General features: G+C 50.0%; 1 long non-coding RNA gene and 2 other non-coding genes across 4 annotated transcripts; all 3 read left to right on the top strand.

The window, feature by feature from the left end:
- The first annotated feature begins 204 nt into the window (after nucleotides 1–204).
- Nucleotides 205–3,355, top strand: LOC143170531 (uncharacterized). Of its 2 annotated transcripts, none has more exons than XR_012997063.1 (3): nucleotides 205–268; nucleotides 644–751; nucleotides 2,404–3,355. It is a non-coding gene; the product is annotated as an uncharacterized LOC143170531 (long non-coding RNA). The 2 variants fall into 2 exon arrangements; XR_012997062.1 differs by lacking the exon at nucleotides 205–268 and adding an exon at nucleotides 313–530.
- LOC143170629 (small nucleolar RNA SNORD45) lies at nucleotides 915–997 on the top strand. Its single transcript, XR_012997083.1, has one exon. It is a non-coding gene; the product is annotated as a small nucleolar RNA SNORD45 (small nucleolar RNA).
- Nucleotides 3,356–3,584: 229 nt separating the features above from the next.
- LOC143170627 (small nucleolar RNA SNORD45) lies at nucleotides 3,585–3,669 on the top strand. Its single transcript, XR_012997081.1, has one exon. It is a non-coding gene; the product is annotated as a small nucleolar RNA SNORD45 (small nucleolar RNA).
- Nucleotides 3,670–14,346: the final 10,677 nt, after the last annotated feature.

Below are 14,346 nucleotides of genomic sequence, written 5' to 3'. Positions count from 1 at the left end.
TTCCCTGCCGCAGGGCGTCCCGCCTGACCGCCGGGTCCTGCCTTGGTCCAACGGCGCGGGTCAGGCGAATGGCGCGGGCAGCTATAGCGGGGCCCTGCCGGGAGCTGCCTCTTGCCCCGCCCCGCGGCGGGACGCTCCTTCCGGCGCGGGCGGCGGCGGGAGCGGGTGTTGCTGCCGCGTGGTGGGGAAGGGGTCCGACCCGGGGCCGCCGGCCTCCGCAGCCGTGGGGCGGCGTGGGGGCTTCGGCTCCCCTCGCTCCTTCTTAGCGGTGCGGTGGGACCTGGCAGTGCGGCTGAGCACGGCCGGGCCGGGCCTGGCGGCGGGAGGTCCCGGGGGCGGGAAGTCCGTGGGGGCCCTGGATCCCTCGGCGGGATCTCGGTGTCCCGCTGGTCGGGGCGGTCAGCGGCGAGGTGGTGGTTCGCCTCAGCCGCGGCGGGGGCGTTTCCTTCGCGCCCTTTCCCCGGGGAGGGTTCGGCCGGGCCGGGAAGCGAGGCGGGAACGTGCCCCGCGGTCAGAGTGAACGGAGAAAGGTCTGCGTCCGAACGGGCACTTACTGCTGCCGAGCTGCCCGAATTACCCCCGGGCGCGGAAGCCCGCCGAGCGGGCGCCACAACTGACTTTTTTTTTTTGGTGCGTTTTAAAGGTGACACCGCGACAGGACGCGATAAGAAAACCTGATGCCCCGAGCACGTTAGTTTTGGAGAAACACGTGGTCTGTATAGCTTCGTATGGGACATTGAAAGGCGACTGTGTAAGTTTCGACTTATTTCAGCGCAGCTGTCCTTTTATGAAGAGTTAACAAGCTTCACTCCCATGTTGAGAGTTAGGGGTTGGGTGCGTGCTCCCTAGCTGCACCTCTCTTGCCCTGCTGTCCCCCGTGAGGTACAAAGGGAGCTGCTTTGTTAGTTCCCCTGGGTCTGTGATGGGTGTTGGCATGTATTATCTGAGCATAAATCTGAAGATGGTGGGTTTAGCTCTAGAATTATTCTGAGACCTGGGAAGTGAACTACTTGTTGCTCCTTTATCTGCAAGGAGGCTGTAGGTGTATTTCCATGTGGCTTCCTTGATAGGACGCTACTGAATCTAGGCACAGCACTGCCCAGCGCTTGCTTGGGTTGATAAACACAGCAACTAGCAGCATTGGTTTTAGAGGCTTAGGTTACCAGACATAGCCCCCAACAATTGGATTCCAGTTCCATGATGTGGAAAATGTCAATAACTGCTTATGTCTGGAGGAGGATGTTGTGGTTTAACCTCAGTCGGCAACTGAGCACCACACAGCTGCTCGCTCACCGCGCACCCCCCCCCCCCCGGGATTGGGGAGAGAATTGGAAGAGTAAAAGTGAGAGAACTCATGGGTTGAGATAAAAACAGTTTAATAATTGAAATAAAATAAAATCCTAATAAAAATAAGAATAATATACAAAGCAAGTGATGCACAACGCAGTTGCTCACCACCCGCCGACTGATGCTCAGCCAGTCCCCAAGCAGCGGCCCCCCCCGGCCAGCTTTCCCCAGTTTATGTACTGAGCATGACGTCACATGGTATGGAATATCCCTTTGGCCAGTTTGGGTCAGCTGTCCTGGCTGTGCCCCCTCCCAGCTTCTTGTGCACCTCCAGCTTTCTCAGTAGAGCATGGGAAGCTGAAAAGTCCTTGACTAGTGTAAGCACTACGTAGCACAACTAAAACATCGGTGTGTTATCAACATTTTTCTCATCCTAAATCCAAAACACAGCACTGTACCAGCTACTAGGAAGAAAATTAACTCTATTCCAGCCAAAACGAGGACAGGGGAAAAAAAAAGTTGCAGTTATGTTTAGTGTCCACAAAAGAATTGAAGGCACTATTGCTTATGGTTGTTGCTGTGCTGAAAATGCACAGGTTAAAGTACTGCATCAAGAAAATAATGCTTACAGGTAGCATAGGTTAAACAATAGGAGAGAGAGTGAGAGATACACGCATATGAGAATTCCCTTCCTAGTGCAGCTTCCAATTTTGGCAGCTTTGGCATTTGACAGTAGGTTTCATTGAATGTTAGAATTGTAATTTTTGAGACTCATGGGGATTTGAGTGTTAGTTTGGATGACAAGGAAATAACTGATCTGAAGTGGATTGGTGCCTTACTACTTGCGTGTGTTTAACTTGACATTGAGCTTGATACTTTCAGACTAGAAAATAGAGGGGAGGAGGGAAATGTAGTAGTGTAGGTGTATACACGCACATGTGCCTGTATGTATACATGTGTATGTACAGGTATGCGTAATGCAGGTCATATTTATGAGTGGTTCATACATCCTAAGTTGTTAATAGGTTGGAAAACATTTGATGCACTGCAAACTTTGTAAGTGTTAACTAAGGCATTTTCCTTGCTCTATTTTGATGCTGTGCTCATCTGATTAAGGACTAAAATAATGCCCTGCTTAGGGGCGCAGTCTATCGGGAGTTTTTGAGGATGAACAGTGTTTCCTGGGGGCAGACAGCAGCAGATCTCGTGGGACGGCTGCACCGAATGAAGACAGACAAATTCTGGCATTCATCAAACTATGTCAGGATGAATGTGGTGGAATAAGTGCCAGCAGAGGTCACGATCCTCATCTTCTGTTGACCCTTAGCACGTCCAGGTAAATGTAACAGCGTAGTTGTTGAAACAACCACTTTTAGTTAATGATTTTGATGATTGCAGACTTAGGAACTGGGTGCTGTTAGATGCCAATGGCAAAAACTATTTCAGTACGTTATTGAAAAAAAAATAATGTAACAGGCAAAACTTTAGGATTCGTCTTCTAAAAAAATTGTCAGATGTGGGAACATTGTGCTTTTAATGATGATCATCAACTGGTGATGTCTGCATTCTTCATGAATTTTGTAGCAGTCTTCTCAGAATATTTCTTAGCTACAGGCTTTAATGGAATTTTATAGATAATCACTTTTTTTATTTTACGAATACTTCTTGGTGTACATTGAGGTGAAAGATGCGTATGGCCAGAGGAAGAGTAAAGGTTTGGATTTTATAGATATTTATACACACAGAAATACATATTACCGTATATTAAAATATATTTAAATAATTATGTAATGATTGTATGAACTATACTTTTATTTAATACATATACTTTTTATACGTGTAGTGTGTTTACACTTTAGTACTATACAAAAGAAATGTTGTAGTCAGTACTTCGGCTGTTCCTCACATCTCTTCTTTTTTAATCTGTATAACTTGCAAATTATACCAGTCTGTTGAGCATTTTATTTATTTAATTGGTGCCTACTTTCCTGCTGAGAAAAAGGACTTACGTCTCGATCTTACTTGTTCACCGTAGCTATCTCTACTGTACATTAAATTTCTCAGCATCTGTTCTGTCTTTTTAATTTTTCTTCTTATGCTAACAGTGGTGGAAAACATTACCCAAAAGGCTCCAGTGCCTCCAAACAGTTGCTTGATTGCTTGTGTAATGTATCTCTAGTCCAATCTCAAGGTATGTATTAATGGTGCTACAAATAAATAAGCTAGCGTCCTGTTTTAGGAAGAAAGTGTTTTGGATTTGAAACCCTTGGGTAGGACAGAAGGAGGTTGCCTTCTTGGGTCAGTGATGAGTGTTGGCATGTATTATCTGATCTAAAGTTGATGTCTATTACCACTTTAGCTCTAGAATTACTCTGAGACCCAGGAAACTCCAGTTTCCTTAGGCTGCGAACTTGGAGCTTTTCCAAACTGTGGAATCAAATTCCTGTCACAGATTCTAACCCAGCATAAGGAGAACGGGGCACAGTTTGCATTTTCTTCTATTTATGCGTTAGGGAGGCATAGTTCTTAGCTGGATGTTACTAGGAGGTGCTTTCACGTTAACTCAGTGCAGCTCTGGATACCCAAAGTTGAACAGTGTCAGCAAATGGTGATGTAGAGATTTGGTGGTAAACTTAAACTGCCTGTCTTAATAAGCATGCATGTTTTTAATTCACAAACATCGTTTAGTCCCACCTACACATCCAGAATGTTTGGAGGGTCATGTCACATCTTCCTTTGATCACAATTACCAGTCACATGTTCAGATTTGCTTTTTAAGGAAAAAAGATACAATGATATTTTCTGTTGGGGTTGTACATTCCTTTTTGTGTTCGCAGTTGGCATTTCCTGGCAGGGATAGATTTGTTGTGCGTATTCACATACTCCTCAAAATGCTGTAAATGGTAACCTCTTTGCCTGCACAGTGGTTCAAAATTTTTCTGGCAATATTACATGTGTCTTGCAGTATTCTTGGACAGGTACATCCCTGTTGGTGTGTTCTTTTGGTTTTGTTGTTGTCTTTTGGGGCACGTTTTTGTCAGGAGAAGGTGATACTGAAGATGAGCAGGCTTCAGTTGATACTGTAGTTTCCTGGAATTTGTACTTTCCTAGGGACCACCTGAAATGTGGCCAGAAGCACCACAAACGTTATTTCCCAGGGAAAATAGAGGGATTTGTCAATGCCTATGTATTACATAACACATTGTAAATAAACCTAGTGGTAGATGTACGTGGGACTGCCAGGAACATTCATGATCAGGGTTAACCTGTTTCTGCTAGAGAATTCATTTGGTCTGTGGCTTGCTCTCTGTAAGCCTTAGGGTAAGAGGAATATACAGGATCAAACCATAGGCTGGATGCAGAATTGTCCTAAAGGCTGTATCCAGCCTGCAGAAAGCAGTCTGAGTACTCTGTGGGGTTTTTTTTAAAGAAAACAGTAGTGCTCTGCCTGATCTTTTGGGAACTTTTTCCAGACTTCTTACTATTGTAATATATTAGTTAAACATTACCGTTCTATAATTACATTGTGTAATTTTTATACAAAAGCTGGAGGTGGAGAATCATAGAATCGTAGGTTTGGGTTGGAAGGGACCTTAAAGGTCATCTAGTCCAACCCCCCTGCAATGAGCAGGGACATCTTCAACTAGATCAGGTTGCTCAGAGCCCCATCCAACCTGACTTTGAATGTTTCCAGGGATGGGGCATCCACCACCCCTCTGGGCAACCTGAGACAGTGCCTCACCACCCTCAGCGTAAAAAATTTCTTCCTTATATCTAGTCTAAATTTACACTCTTTTAGTTTAAAACCATTACCCCTTGTCCTGTAAGGCCCTGCTAAAAAGTCTGTCCCCATCTTTTTTATAAGCCCCCTTTAAGTACTGACAGGCTGCAATAAGGTCTCCCTGGAGCCTTCTCTTCTCCAGGCTGAACAACCCCAACTCTCTCAGCCGTTCTTCATAGGAGAGGTGTTCCATCCCCCTGATCGTTTTTGTGGCCCTCTTCTGGACCCGCTCCAACAGGTCCATGTCTGTCTTCTGCTGAGGGCTCCAGAGCTGGATGCAGTACTCCAGGTGGGGTCTCACCAGAGTAGAGGGGCAGCATCACCTCCCTCGACGTGCTGGCCACGCTGCTTTTGATGCAGCCCAGGATACGGTTGGCCTTCTGGGCTGTGAGCGCACATTGCTGGCTCATGTCCAGCTTTTCATCCACCAGTACCCCCAAGTCCTTCTCAGCAGGGCTGCTCTCAATCCCTTCATCCCCCAGCCTGTATTGATACCAGGGGTTGCCCCGACCCTGGGGCAGGATCTTGCACTTGGCCTTGTTGAACCACATGTGGTCAACCTCACAAGCCCACTTCTCGAGCTTGTCCAGGTCCCTCTGGATGGCATCCCATCCCTCTGGCGTGTCGACTGCACCACTCAGCTTGGTGTCATCTGCAAACTTGCTGAGGGTGCACTCAATCCCACCATCTGTGTCATTGATGAAGATATTAAACTGTACCGGTCCCAACACAGACCCCTGCGGAACGCCACTCATCACCAGTCTCCATCCAGACATTGAGCTGTTGACCACTACCCTCTGGATGCAACCATCCAACTAATTCCTCATCCACTAAACAGTCCACCCATCAAATCCATACCTCTCCAGTTTAGAGAGAAGGATGTTGTGGGGGACTGTGTCAAAGGCCTTACAGAAGTCCAGATAGATGACATCTGTAGCTCTTCCCTTGTCCACTGATGTAGTCACTCCGCTATAGAAGGCCACTAGGTTGGTCAGGCAGGACTTGCCCTTGGTGAAGCCATGCTGGCTGTGTCACATCACCTCCCCGTCCTCCAAGTGCCTTAGCATAGCTTCCAGGAGGATCTGTTCCATCATCTTCCCAGGCACAGAGGTGAGGCTGACAGGTTGGTAGTTCCCAGGGTCCTCCTTTCTACCCTTTTGAAAAATGGGTGCAGTGTTTCCCTTTTCCAGTCACCGGGGACTTCACCTGACTGCCACGACTTTTCAAATATTATGGAGAGTGGCCTGGCAAGTACCTCAGCCAATTCCCTCAGGACTCTGGGATGCATCTCATCGGGTCCCATAGACTTATGCACGTTCAGGTTCCTCAGGTGGTCATGAACCTGATCTTCTCTTACAGTGGGAGGGACTTTGCTCCCCCAGTCCCTGCCTTGAGGTCCATCCGCTCAAGAGATGTGGGAAGAGAGGTTGCCAGTGAAGACTGAGGCCAGAAATGCTCTTGAGTACCTCAGCCTTCTCCTTGTCCATTGTTACCAGTTTGCCAGTTGTGTTCATCGGGGGCGTACACTTTCTTTGACCTTCCTTTTCTGGCTGACATACCTATAGAAGCCCTTCTTGTTATTCTTTGTGTCCCTTGCCAAGTTCAGCTCCAGGCGCACCTTGGCCTTCCTGACCCCATCCCTACACAACCATTCCTATACTCTTCCCAGGATACCTGTCCCTGCTTCCCCTGCCTGTGCATTTCCTTCTTGCCCTTTATTTTGACCAGCAGGTCTCAACTCATCCATGCCAGTCTCTTGCCTTCCTTTCCTGATTTCTTACACCTGGGGATCGAGAGCTCTTGTGTTCTATGGAAAACATCCTTAAAGATCTGCCAGCTCTGTTCTGCTCCCTTTCCCTGAGGGCAGTTTCCCGGGGGGTCCTATTGACTAACTCCTCGAAGAGCTGGAAGTTTGCTTTCCTAAAATTCAGGGTCCTGACTTTACTCCTCGCCTGATCCATATCCCTCAGGACTGCAAGCTCCACCAGTGCATGATCACTGCAGCCCAGGCTGCCTCCATCCTGACGTCACCAGTTAGCTCACTTGCATTGGTGACCAAAAGGTCCAGTATTGCATCCCCTCTGGTAGGTCTGTCTACTACCTGTCTTAAGAAGTTATCCTCCATGTACTCCAGGAGTCTTCTGGATTGCCTACAGCTCACCGTGCTACTTTTCCAGCAGATGGCGGGGTGGCTGAAGTCTCCTAGCAGGACGTCTTGGCATTGCACAAGATGCTTTGTGGAGGAACCAAAGCAAAGGATCTAGGGGGTTTAGGGAGGAACAAGTAGGGGAAAATGGAGGCATAAAAAGGGTCTGTCATACGAAAATAGCTTGCTGGTTGATCATGCCATGCCCTGCCTACTTACTTAACCCCTTCCTAACGAGCGCAGCGCCTGGAGCCAGCCCATGCATTGTGGTGGGGTCTGTGGGGCAATGCCTGCTCAGCCTTTGCCTGGTCAAGGAGGCACTGCTGCTCTAGGTGTCCCTGGGGCTCCTGTGCCAGCTGCTCTGCCTTGTGCCTGGGGACAGGGACCAAGGGGTGGGGTGGCATGGGGGACATGTGGGATGTTGGGGGTGCAGGGAGACACCAGCAATGTGGGGCATGTCAGAGACACTGGGGGGAAACTGGGCATGTTGAGGATATGGGGGATACAGGGGACATGGTTGGTATGGGAGACATGGGGATGTAGGGGACATTTAGGGATATGGGGGGATATGGCAACATGGTGCATATAGGTAGAGATAAGGAAACATTGGAGGATGGGGGGGGCATAAGGGGCATGGGGACATGGAGGGACATTGGGCACGCAAGGGGCACAGAGACCTGGCGGTGGCCTCCTGGAAGATAGTGCTGATCTTGATCTCCAGCTGGAAGGTGCGTTGGAGGGACACAGGAGGGACCTGGTGGGACATAGGAGGAACCTGGTGGGACATGAGGTGACATGTGGACCTGGCGGCAGCCTCCTGGGAGTTGGTGGCGATCTCGATGGCCAGCTGGACACTGTGCTGGAGGGCATTGCGGATGCTCTGGTCCATGGGCTCCATGCTCTGGATGTCGATGCTCGTCACCACAGCCTGTTTGGGGGAAAGTGGAGCTGTTCCCACAGCCACCCACCCTCATCGAAGCCAAACGTGGCTGAGCAGATGAGATGATTTGAGTTCTGGGGACATGTCATGTGAGACACTTGGGAACATTGGGGTCACCTGGAGACCTCAAGGATGTTGGGGCATTGGGACGCGGGGGGGATATCGGGGAACATGTAGGGCTTCATCAAAGCCAAACATACCTGAGCAGATCAACCTCTTTGAGTTCTTGGGACATCAGGGATATCCATGACACTTGGGGACATCAGGGACTCAAGGGGACATCAGGGAACCAGGGAGACACAGGGTGACATGGAGGGGGGCATGGGATGACCCAGGGCACCAGTGGGGGATGTGGGTGAGGCAGATGAAAGTGGGGGCACTCATTAGCAACCGAGGGGCTGCAGTGGGGGGAGATGGGGGCAACCAAGGAGACACAGAAGTCATTGAAGGTGATGGCTGCCACAGCACTGTGCATGTGAGGGGTCAGGGCCTTGCAGGTGTTGCCCACGAAGTCCAGGATGCTGAAGAGGCACCCCAGGGCCTTGGGGTCCTCCGGCACCTCGAAGTGCCTTCCGGGGGGTCTGCTCTCAGGCCTTGCCCACCCTGGGCTGCTCCCACCCTGGTCCTGCCCACTGCCAGAACCCTGCCCTAGCCCATATCCACCCCAAGGCCATTTGGCATCTAGCTTCACCTGGCTGGCAAGCCCTGCCTCCTGGCCTGTAGACCACGCCCTCCCTAGAGGCCCTGCCCCCACAGTGCCCCACCCTCTTGCCTAGCCCTGCCCATACTTCCTGACTCCCCCCCCCCCCCCCCCCCCCCCCAAGTCCCAGGCCACACCTCCAGCTCGACCATGGCCCAAGTCCTGCCCTGGGGTACCTGCCCCAAAGCTGTCCCTGTCCCCAGCCCTAGCACTGCCCCCAAGGCTCACACTCTGTCCCCAAAGCCCCACCTGCCAGTTGTAGGCCAGCTGGAGTTGGGTGTGGTTGGCCATCTTGATGGTGATGATGTTTGTGCAGAAGTCAGGGCCGAGGTGGAGGCAGAGGCTGCAGCGGGCATGGGGATGCTTGGGGTGCCCTGCCAAGAGGGACAGGGCCGTCAGCTACTCCTCGGGGCCCGGCACCACCCTGCGACAGGGTGAGAGCGCGTCAAGGCCATGGGTGACGCTGGGGGCACTGCCCTGCACAGGAGGGGCCCAGAGCATGCCAAGGAAACCACCACATGCTGGTCCCAGCACCATCACCTGCTCCATGGGGCCCAGAGCCACCCTGTGGGACCAAAGACACTCTGTGACATGTGGGTGCCCAACACCACCATGTGATGTACCAAGGGCATTGGTCACGTGCCAAGGATGACTGTCACAAGACAAGGACACACCAAGGAGATATCACAGAACCACAGGATGATAGGATCACAGCATGGCTGAGGTGGGGAGGGACCTCTGGAGATCATCTCGTCCAACCCCCCTGTTCAAGCAGGGCCACCCAGAGCTGGTTGCCCATGACCATGCCTAGTCAGGTTTTAAATATCTCCAAGGATGGAGACTCCACCACCTCCCTGGGCAACCTGTGCCAGTGCTCGGTCACCCTCACAGTGAGAAAGTGTTTCGTCATGTTCAGAGGGAACCTCCTGTGTTCCATTTTGCGCCCCTTGCCTCTGGTCCTGCCACTGGGCACCACTGAGAAGAGCCTGGCTCCATCTTCTCTGCATCCTCTCTTTAGGAATTTATATACATTGATGACATCCCTCAGCCTTCTTTTCTCCAGGCTGAACAGTCCCAGCTCTCTCAGCCTTTCCTCATAGGAGAGATGCTCCAATGCCTTCATCATCTCTGTGGCCCTTCGCTGGACTCTCTACATCTCTTTTGTACTGGGGAGCCCAGCACTGGACACAGCACTCCAGGTGGGGCCTCACCAGTGCTGAGAAGAAGGATCACCTCCCCCAACCAGCACTCCTAATGCAGCCCAGGATATCCTCAGCCACCTTTGCCACAAGGGCACGCTGCTGGCTCGTGGTCAACTTGGTGTCCACCAGGATGCCCAGGGCACGTACAATAACACATAACACACCTGCACGTGTGACCATGGCACACAGACACCTCTCCCCAGACTATACATTGTTCCTGTAACATGAATACAGACATGTACTTCACATACACGTGGGATCCTGACCCAGTGTTGATGCTGCACATTCACTTTCCACTGGGGCAAAAGGATAGCAGCCTTTACAAGATTCATGGAGAATAAGAGATGATGGTGTGATGCCCATGCCCCCATGTAGCTGGACACAAGGGAGCAATTACTGTGCAGAAACGGGAGACAGGATGGAGTGAAGGCCCCATAGTTCTCGCCTGTTTGGACATTGTCATCCTTGAGTATGTCCTCACTTGAGAAATCTGCCTCTGCCACACCTTTCGCAAATCTTAGTGAAACTTATGCCCATGCTCCCATGTAACTGGACACAAGGGAGCAATGACTGTGCAGAAACGGGACAGGATGGAGTGAAAGCCCCATAGCTCTCGCCTGTTTGGACACTGTCATCCTTGATAAGTCCACCACTGCCACACCTCTCGCAGTTCTGAGGCCTAAACTTATGTCAAGGGCCTAAAGACCCAGGCTCTGAAAGACATTTGAATGCACTGAGAGAGAAAACCTAAGGCAGGGAAGTAAAAGGAGAATCTTGCCTGCATAAAGTTAAAAGTAAAACCAACTTGTGATACTGAGCACTTAGTTTAATGAGATAGCAGCTACGGCTCCTCGTTGTTAAAATAAGAGGGAAGGGGAAAAGATGGCGCATTTGAGTAAAAGATAAGACCCAACCAAGGGCTTATCTACCGAGACCATGCAGCAACAAAAGCATAAAGGGCGCGGACTGGAGGAGGCTCTTCAGAGCTCCCTCTCAGCTGGACTGAGATCCCTGAACCGTCTGTAATCACTGGCTTCATCCTTATTGACAGGTCGTATTACCCTCCCTGTGTGTGTAGTTGTGTTGTGTTATGTGTTACTATTTCGTGAACCTGTATGCTTGCTTAAGGATTCTGGCTCTCATAATAAACTGTCACCATATAGTACCCACCTGACTGTGGAGTCTGAGTAGTGGTCGTTTTCCCCCCCTTCTTTTGGTACTATACGGTGTATGACAGATGGTCATCAAACAAGTGCAGGTTAGACTGGATGTGAAGTCATTAAGGATAACAAAGCATTTGACCAGGTCTGGAGAGGTTATAGACTCTCTGTTCTTCAAGGGTTTTAGGACTCTGTTGGACAAAAGCCCTGAGAAGCTTGGGGTGGCTTCGGTGTTGATCCTAATGTGAGCAGGAGGTTGGGCTGGAGACCACTCAAGGTCCCTTCCCACCTGGATGATTGAGAGATTCTGTCACCTCTGATGAGCCCTGAGTTCCTCCTCTGCATGTGGGTTAGCACCAAGCATCCCCAGAGGCAGGCCATCTCAGTGGTGGGATGTACCCTCTTGGGCCTGAAACATTTGAAGTTCACAGTTTAATTATGCATGACTCCTTGCTCAGAAACAGCCCTCCTTACAGCCTACACCACCAGTGCGTTGCAATGTGATGACAAATGAGTGATGTCATAGCAGGAGAGTGATTACATTCTAACGTGCCTGAGGTTCTTGTGGCTGTCAGGTGGCAGGATCACCATGTCCCAGTGCCTCTGCTTCAGCTCCAGACCTTTCCTGGAGTGAGATTAAAGGTTATAGCCTGAAGGCCTTACCCAGCTCAGCTCTGCAGTCCGTGTCATGGATGAGGTCAAGTTTGGAGAGGGGGATGACATTTGATTACAGTTGCATTTGTCCTCTTGGTTAGGCATGTGCTGAATGGTTGTCAGCCAGCCAACCTGGAGCATGATGTGCCTTTCACTTGCTTTCCAAAGACCCTTGCTATCTGGGGAGGAGTGTTTGACATAGAGCAGCTGGTGCTGAGCAAGGTGGGTCGTCATCCTGTCCCTCCCTTCCTACTTCGATGGTTTCAGCAGTCCTGACACCCCTGTGTCATGTGTGCAATTGTTCTGCCCCTCCTTAGGAAACAAAAGAAAACCCCTTCAGAAGGACACTGCAGATAGCATGTGCAATGGACCAGCTTCTCCCTAAATTGAGATGAAAACACTCCAATCCAGCTTCAGTAGATGGTTGTGATGGATGCTTTCTGGGCCTTCTCTAGACCCACCTGTCAGAGTGGAAAGATCAAACACTGAGCTCGGTGCATTTTTCTGAGGTTACCTTCATTCTTGGAAACCCTTCTTATGATCTTATATATTTGAGGGATGATTTTTCTGGTTTTACATGCATTTTTGAGAGGGTGAAGAAGAGGAGGAGGAAAACATCTGTAATGTTCTTCAAAAGAACTTCTCCAAAGCTTCTCCATGGCTTCTCCAGAGTGTCTTGGCCCTTCATAGGTCAGGAGTGGACAGGGCCCAGAGCACCATCCCTGTGCTCCAACAAGTCATCAGTTTTTGTCCATCAAACAGACGAGTCATGATTTCCTATTTTCAGGATGTGAGAATTATTCAACTTGGGACCTTCAGTGTTGTAAGAGAACAAGTAGGTGATGGAACGAAGGGTTTTCTGACTGTCTGCAGACCCACATTTCATCTTTCCAAGTATATTGTAGAGGTTCATGGCCTCACCAATTGTAGGCTAAGAATGTCTTCTTACCAGGTTGCTGGTAGGAAGACACTGAAACTTCTGCTTCCCCATGTGATGCCTCTGGGCTGTGGATAATTGCTGTTTAGCAGTGACTCTTAGAAATCTAGAACTACTTCATCAGGTCCTGAGAACAGCTTCAGAGTATTTTTTTTTCCAATTATGACTTCTTAATGCAGAATAAAATTACACTCTCTCTCTTTCTCCCTCCCCCCCCCCCCGGCTTCCTTTAATAGGTGGTGTGCTGGTTTTGGCTGGGATAGAGTTAATTTTCTCCATAGTAGCTAGTATGGGGCTATGTTTTGAATTTGTGCTGGAAACAGTGTTGATAATACAGGGATGTTTTAGATACTGCTGAGCAGTGCTTACGTATGTAGGCTTTTTGTGCTTCTTACACCAACCCACCAGCGAGTAGGCTGGAGGTACACAAGAAGTTGGGAGGGGACACAGCCAGGACAGCTGACCCCAACTTACCAAAGGGATATTCCACGCCATATGACATCATGCTCAGCATATAAAGCTGGGGGAAGAAGGAGGGGGGGGGGGGGCGTTCAGAGTGATGGCGTTTGTCTTCTCAAGTAACCATTACGCATGATGGAGCCCTGCTTTCCTGGAGATGGCTGCACACCTGCCTGCCCACGGGAAGGAGTGAATGAATTCCTTGTTTTGCTTTGCTTGTGTGCTTGGCTTTTGCTTTACTTATTAAACTGTCTTTCTCTCAACCCATGAGTTTTCTCTCTTTTACCCTTCCGATTCTCTCCACCATCCCACCGGGGGCGGGAGTGAGTGAGTGGCTGGGTTGCCAGCTGGGGTTAAACCACGACAGGTGGTGGCTACATGCCAGCTGTATTGGGGCTGCTCCTTTTAATCGGATTAGTTAAAACTGTTGGCCTATGTTTATGCCCCACCAGACCTTGTAAAGGCAAGCACCGGCATTCATGCTGGCTCTTACTATTCTCCTACTTAGAAGAGTGTTGAAGCTGGCTGTAGAGAGCCTTGAAACAGAGACGGGAACAGTAGGGTGTGGGAAAACCCATCAGAGTCTGGATGTGCTGCGATTGCTGGTCAGTGCTGCCAGCACTGCAGCTGTGTGTGACATCAGTGGTCCTGTGGGTCTCGCCAGGAGCTCAGAGCTGTGCTTGGAGTTTGTCTTTCCTTTCAAATGACTCCATTGTATCTGTGATGTGAACATCAGCTTGGCATCCCTCAGGGACAGGCCTCTGACAGTGTAGGGTATTTGCTGACTGTCCTGGTTTCGGCAGGGATAGAGTTAATTTCCTTCCTAGTAGCTGGTACAGTGCTGTGGTTTGGATTTAGGATGAGAACAAAGTTGATAACACACCGATGTTTTAGTTGTTGCTAGGTAATGCTTACACTAGCCAAGGACTTTTTAGTTTCCCATGCTCTACTGACTGAGAAGGCTGCAGGTGCACAAGAAGCTGGGAGGGGGCACAGCCAAACTGGCCAAAGGGACATTCCATACCATGGGACGTCATGCTCAGTACATAAACTGGGGAAAGCTGGCCGGGGGGGCCGCTG

The sequence above is a fragment of the Aptenodytes patagonicus genome, chromosome 24 (assembly GCF_965638725.1).
Source record: "Aptenodytes patagonicus chromosome 24, bAptPat1.pri.cur, whole genome shotgun sequence".
Taxonomy (NCBI): domain Eukaryota; kingdom Metazoa; phylum Chordata; class Aves; order Sphenisciformes; family Spheniscidae; genus Aptenodytes; species Aptenodytes patagonicus.
The sequence above is the reverse complement of the archived record's forward strand: the minus strand, read 5'-3'. Positions and strand labels throughout refer to the sequence as shown.